General features: G+C 52.9%; 1 protein-coding gene across 10 annotated transcripts in view; it reads right to left on the reverse strand.

The window, feature by feature from the left end:
* The window catches only part of ADARB1 (adenosine deaminase RNA specific B1), a 70,119-nt gene extending 64,119 nt beyond the window's left edge, over window positions 1–6,000 (reverse strand). For 8 of the 10 annotated variants that reach the window (XM_063400172.1, XM_063400168.1, XM_063400167.1 and 5 more), the window contains exon 1: window positions 5,453–5,585. The gene's annotated coding sequence lies outside the window, so the exon portion shown is untranslated. Of the gene's footprint in view, window positions 1–5,452; window positions 5,586–5,977 lie in introns of those variants that run through there. The other 2 variants (XM_063400171.1, XM_063400173.1) reach the window with 2 other exon arrangements.

A 6,000-nucleotide genomic window follows, 5' to 3' on the forward strand; every position in this document is an offset into this window, starting at 1 on the left:
GCCAGTGAAAGCTTAAACTTGAAGGCTCATTTGCTAATGAAGTTGAAGAGCTGAGTAACTCAGCCTAAATCAAAATCAACCTCATTTCAGACACACTGAACACTTTCAGCAGAAGCCCTTCAGAATGGCAGAGGCAAGTATTAACTATATCTGCAAATCTCAAAACCTACACAGACTAAATAGGAAAAAAACCTCCTAGTTGAGGCTGCTTCATAATTCCTATGTAAAAACTTTATATTCACATTACATGTGACAAATGAAAGAAACTAGCATTTAGCACATGGCTTGTTCTCTTTTTGATCAAATTTTAAACAGTTCATCCCTTTTCAGAGTTCGTATGGCAAAATTAATAGCAGAAAGGAGAAGCCATTGGTAAATTGAGTTTGGAACAAAGGTAAATTGACATTGGTGTAGTACTCACATATCATTTTACCTAAGGCCCATTATAAAATCGTTTATGCAACTTAAAAGTATCATAGCAACAAAAGCACCAGGCAGCAAAGTAATCAGAAAGTACCTTCTGCCATGCAGCACTATACTCATCCCCAGCTGAGGGAGATTTCTACTTGAAATTCAAAATACAGTATATTCCTCACATGTTTTCTCCAAATGAGGATACTCAGGATACTCTTCATGTTACTAGGTCCAACCACCCCATTCCGTTAAAATCTCTTTAAAATTAACTAAATCCAAAAATTCCTCAGCAATCTGCTGAGCAACCCTTCCTTTTGCATCTCTGCCAAAACTACTCTGCATGGAAAAATCCTGAGCCTAGTGCTTTTCTACACCTATAAAAGGACATTATTCCAAACAACTGCAAGAGCCTTTATAGGGAAATTTAAAATTGTTTCCCTTGTGCTTCAGCTCCCAGGGGCAGGGTGAGGGACTGTACCCAAACCTTTTGTTTTCTTCTTTCACCTATGCTGATGCAAGAGTGCCCCTCAGATCACTCCTCTCTTACTATCACAAAGGAAAACAAGGGATACTTAGGAAATAAGGACCCACCTTTTACTAGAACTGCTTATGAAACTTGACCTCCTGTTGGTCTCACTACCACAGAGCTCCTCTGATGTCCAATTATTTGCACTCTAGCCACAGTTTTTCTTCCAGCAGAGCACTCATCTGAGATTTCCTTCCTCACAGCTTCTCGTGCTCACACAACTTCCCAGTACTCACCTGTGACAATATCCATTCTCTTGCCAAATCTGATGGACTTTTCAAGGTGTTGACCAATTTTGTTCAGGGGCACTGAGGGTGTGATGCCAGGCAATGGGAAACCAAGCTTAGGAGCACAGGAAGATGGCCAGAGTTCCCAATAAAGACATTTTTAATGAACCAATCCTGAGTTAGAATCACGGATAGCTCTCTTCACTTCAGGAGACAGAACCACAAACAGACCTAACCCTAGAGCTTCAGGGAAGACATTTCTCCAAAAGAAAAACAAAGGACCCTTCCTCTTTAAGCACATAAATCTTAAAAAATAATTCAAAAATAAGTAAGTTAAAATAAAATGTGAAGAAAGAACACAATCCACGAAGACAAAACCATAATACTGTACACAGGAGAAGCTTCTTGCCTCAGAGCTCCCTGGCACTCCCACAGATGATCAGTATCACACAGAAACAAAGCTCGGTAACAACCAACTCCCACCAACACAGCAATTAAGGGAAGCAGTCGGACATTGCCAGACCCCTCTAACCAGGCGATCCTCACAGAGGAGCTCTGGAATGGGGTCACAGCACACCCTGCCGTGCTGGCAGCGGGCTGTGCCTTCCAGGGGACAGCTCTGAGTCACAGCCCCGGGCAGCCGGCACTGACTCAGCCCGGCTCCTGCGGGAACAGCTCAAGGTAGCCCGGCAGCTCTGTGGAGGTGATGGATTCCCCTGGCCTGGAGACACACACACAGAGCTGACCCCGAGGCAGAGAACACAGAAAGATCCCGAACCCCTCTGCAACCAGACATTCATAAGAGGACGACTGCAGCAGTAAGCATCCTCTGAGCTCCCCCAGTAAGAGTAGTTACATGGGTTCTTTGGGGTGCTTTTTACCTTAATTATTACTTAAATGCACACATGTGCTGCTGTTTTGGTCAGCTACAGCCCCAAATGCTCACATCTGGCCCCTGCTAGCTCCCAGAGCCTGCCGATGATCTCTTTAAGGACTTAAATTGCAAAACAACCATTTCTCATACCTACCACACAAAAACATTCACTAAAAGGATTTAAAAAATCTTAAACAGCAGGAAAGAGAAAAAAACCCAGCCACACTGTCTCCAAACAGGAAAGAAACTTTTGCTTTAAAATGCCATTTCACTTGCTTACATAATCATTTCACCAAGGTTTGTTTTTTTTGTTTGTCAGGCAGCATTTCTACTATAAAGGTATTTCCTTTAAAACCACAAAACATAAATAACAGCATCCACTGATAAATACAGCCCAAAGTCACAGTTTTAATCTTCAGTACTTAAATAGACGCTGAAATTCACACTGCAGCAGCTGGATAGCCTGAGTTTCAAACATACCAAGCACCTACTGGTTTCATAAGTTGCAGAAACAGCAAGAGCTCTCATCTCTCTTCATCAGACCAGATATTCTCAGGCATCCAAGCAAAGACCCTCAGTGTCCTGCACCGCCAGGATTTCAAACACAAGAGGCAGCAGCCTAACAGGGCACTCACTGCAAGCACCTGCAGACAACCCACTTCAGCCTCACCACGCTGAAAGGTGAAACCACCCTTGCACCACAACCCAGCCCTTGCAGTGAGGGAAACACTCCCCACAAACACTCCTCACCTGAAGCACAACCACCGCTGCCATCCCCAAAACCTCCTCGAGTCGCAGGGGACACCTCAACAGCACTGACTGCTGCGAGGACAGGTCACACTCACAGTCACACTCACTGCAGTTTGCTATCACCCTGCTCAGCAGGAACCCCTCGTTCCCACACAGAGTTTCTGACCAGGTGACTGGGAACAACCACAGGCAGCAGTCTGGCCTTTGCCAAGTGCACACATCAGTTTGCTAGGAAGTAGCACAGCCTCACCTGCTCCCAGTCCCAAACTGTCTGAGCTGGTAAGCCCAGCCTTTTAGGTTTTACTCACCAAAACATGGGTGGCTGTTAAAAAAGTCCCATTTAATTATAACAAAAGTTCTTCAGAAGACTTTCGTGCTCATAGCAAGACAGAGGCCTGGCACTGAGGGCTTATGGAACTGTATTTCCATTCCTAAAATACATACAGCCCACAAAACGGCACCAAACTTCCAACTGAGCAGACAAATCTGGATAACTGGTGGCAATGTCGAAGTGGATTGGGGTCTGTGAGCACAGTGTGATCGAAGCTATGAGACACTCCTGTTTCCAACACTGAGCACAATGAGCTCTCTGGTACCTTCTCAGAAAACAAATGTCCATAGAGCAAACGCTCCTCCTGCTGAAAAAGTTGGCTGTTTTTTCTCCCTTGAGCTGAGGAGCCGGTGCTCCTGAATGCCAGCAACACAGAGAAGCCTCGGCCAGCGTGCTGGCTGCTGAAAACAAAGTCCAAAAGGCGTGTGCACATGAGAGGTTGAGCCAATGCTCAACCACCACGCTCTGATAAACCACACAGCAAAACATGAGAAAATTGCTCGTGCCATCCTCACTCCTAACTCCTGAAAGCAGGAAAGGCAAGCTCACACAGCTGCACCCCGGGACACCCACTGCTAGCCATCGCCATGTGAGCGTGGATTTCATGAAATAATCATGACTGCTCAGCCTTGGGCCATCATAGGAGCAGTGGGGAGCTTTTCTGTGAGCTGTGGCTGCCCTGGGCAGCAAGGTTACTGAGCTTTGCCTCTGGTCAGTGCACACAATCACACAGCATAAGAGCCAAGAAACACAGCTCACTGCAGAAGGAAAAAAAATGTCAGACAGAAGACTTGGCAAAACCCCCAAAGACATCTATCTCGGACATCCCAAAAGTAACAACAGTCATTCAAGATACGACTTGTTTATACTACGAGACTCATTACACAGGGGCCTGCCTATTTTTAGAGGTAGATATCGCTGCAATTGAGTGCTAGATAAACCCAAACAATTATTTTCAAGGGGTATTCCATCACTAATTATTCTAAACATCTTGTGTGTCCAGGAAGGTTGGCCTGCTGCCACTCTCCAGCATAAAACAGCTGGGAGAACAACACTACGACTTCACTCTCAGGAGTGACAGAGTAACTCACAGAGCAAGCAGGGTGCCTGGGAGATCCCAACTGGGATTCTGGAGCCTGGGAGCTCCAATAAGCTCAGCACCACCTGGATAAAATAAAAACCAGTAAGAAATGAGACCCTAATATTGTTTATTCTAAAAAAATACATGAAATTGGTTTTTTTTTTCCTTTACATTTGGTATTTCTTTTCCTTTTTCTACCAAAAAATGTAGACAAAAATTTAAAAAGAAAAGAGAAAAAAGGGGGAAAAAAGCCCAGGCCAAGGACCAGCATGGCTGATGGTGGCTCATCCATCAATTCTGTGGTTTCCCCAGCCTGAGTGCAGAGTCCTGGATGCTGTGCAGACCCTCTCTGCCACGGCCAGTGCTTCCCTCACCTGAGTCCTGAGAGGTTTAAGGTGAAGGTGGGCAGAGAGCAGGAGTGGCCCAGGCCAGCGGTGCCCCTCGGTGCTCACACAGGTGCCCTTCGGAAGCCTTTTATTTCTGTTATTGTAAGCAAAGCAGACTTTCAAAAGCGCAACCACAGATCTCACGACTGCAGTTTTGCTCCAGCATAGCACAGATCCAACCAAATCCCAAAGGAACAACGAGATCCACCGGGGGCCACGGCAACAGATGGAAGAGGGCTGTGCCGGGGTTATCCAGCCGGGAGGGAAGGCGCCGGGATGTGCAGCCGCGTTTCACGCCCGAGCTGCTCTCCAAGGACGCGCCGCCTCCCCACTGCAGAGGGCGGGCGGCGGTGCCGGGGGCGGCCGGACCCGGCGACGCCGGAGGAGCACGGCGGCGGCTCGGGGGGATCGGGAGAAGGGCAGGGCGGCCAAGCCGGCCCCGCGGCAGCGGCTGCCGGGCACCGGGGCTTCCCCGCTCCCCCGCGGCCCCGGGCGGCCGGGGCGGGCGCCGTGACCGGCGGCCGGTCCCGCTGGGGAGCTACCCCCGGGTTCGGGCGGCCAGAGCCGAACTTCCCGTGCTACCCAAGGCTATACCGCCACCCCCAAAGATGGCCTCGGCTCCGCCGCCGCGGCCCCTGCCCGGGGGAGCCCGCCCGGGCGCCCGCCCCCGCCGGGAACGGCCGGGCCCCGCTCCGCGCCGCACTGCGCCCCCGCACCTCCACCGCGGCCCGGCCCGCCCGCCCCCGCCGCCCTCAACAGGTGCGGGGCGGCAGGGCCGACCGGCACCGGCACCTGCCGCCGCGTCAGGACCTGGACAGGTCCCGCGGGGCGCTCCAGCCGCCGCCGCCGCCTCCCGCGCTCACCTCCGGCCGCGCCGCTGCCCGGGCCCGCGGCCGCCGCTCCGCCATGCGCGGTCCGGCCGAGCCCCGCGGCGGCCCCGCTGCGCCGCCGCCGCCGCGGCTCCGTGCGCGCGCCGCCGCCGCCGACGTGCAGGCCGCGCCGGGCCCGCCAGCGGCGCGAGCCCCGCGCGCGCGGGGCGGGGCCACGGGCTGCTCCCCGCTCCCATTGGCGAGGCTGAGCGCGAGCGGGGGCGGGGCCCAGGGAGATGGCCTGGCGGCGGAGATGGCAACGGCGGCCGAGGGGCAGGGCCGGCCGCCCGGAGGAGCGGCGCTGATTGGGCGGGCGGGGGGCGGGGCCGGCCCGGGGGCGGAGCCTCGCGGCGCTCGGCTCGCTGCCCCCCCGCTCCCACAGCCCGGGTCCCGGCAGGGCCCCCCCGCTCCGCCGGGACGCGCACCCGCACCCCAAGGGCCCCGGCACCCCAAGGGAACCCGGCACCAGCCCCCACTGCCCGGGCGTCCAGCACCCCTCCCGGAGCCCAAGGACGGAACCTCTGCCTTTCCAGCGTCGCCCT

The sequence above is a fragment of the Prinia subflava genome, chromosome 6 (assembly GCF_021018805.1).
Source record: "Prinia subflava isolate CZ2003 ecotype Zambia chromosome 6, Cam_Psub_1.2, whole genome shotgun sequence".
NCBI lineage: Eukaryota > Metazoa > Chordata > Aves > Passeriformes > Cisticolidae > Prinia > Prinia subflava.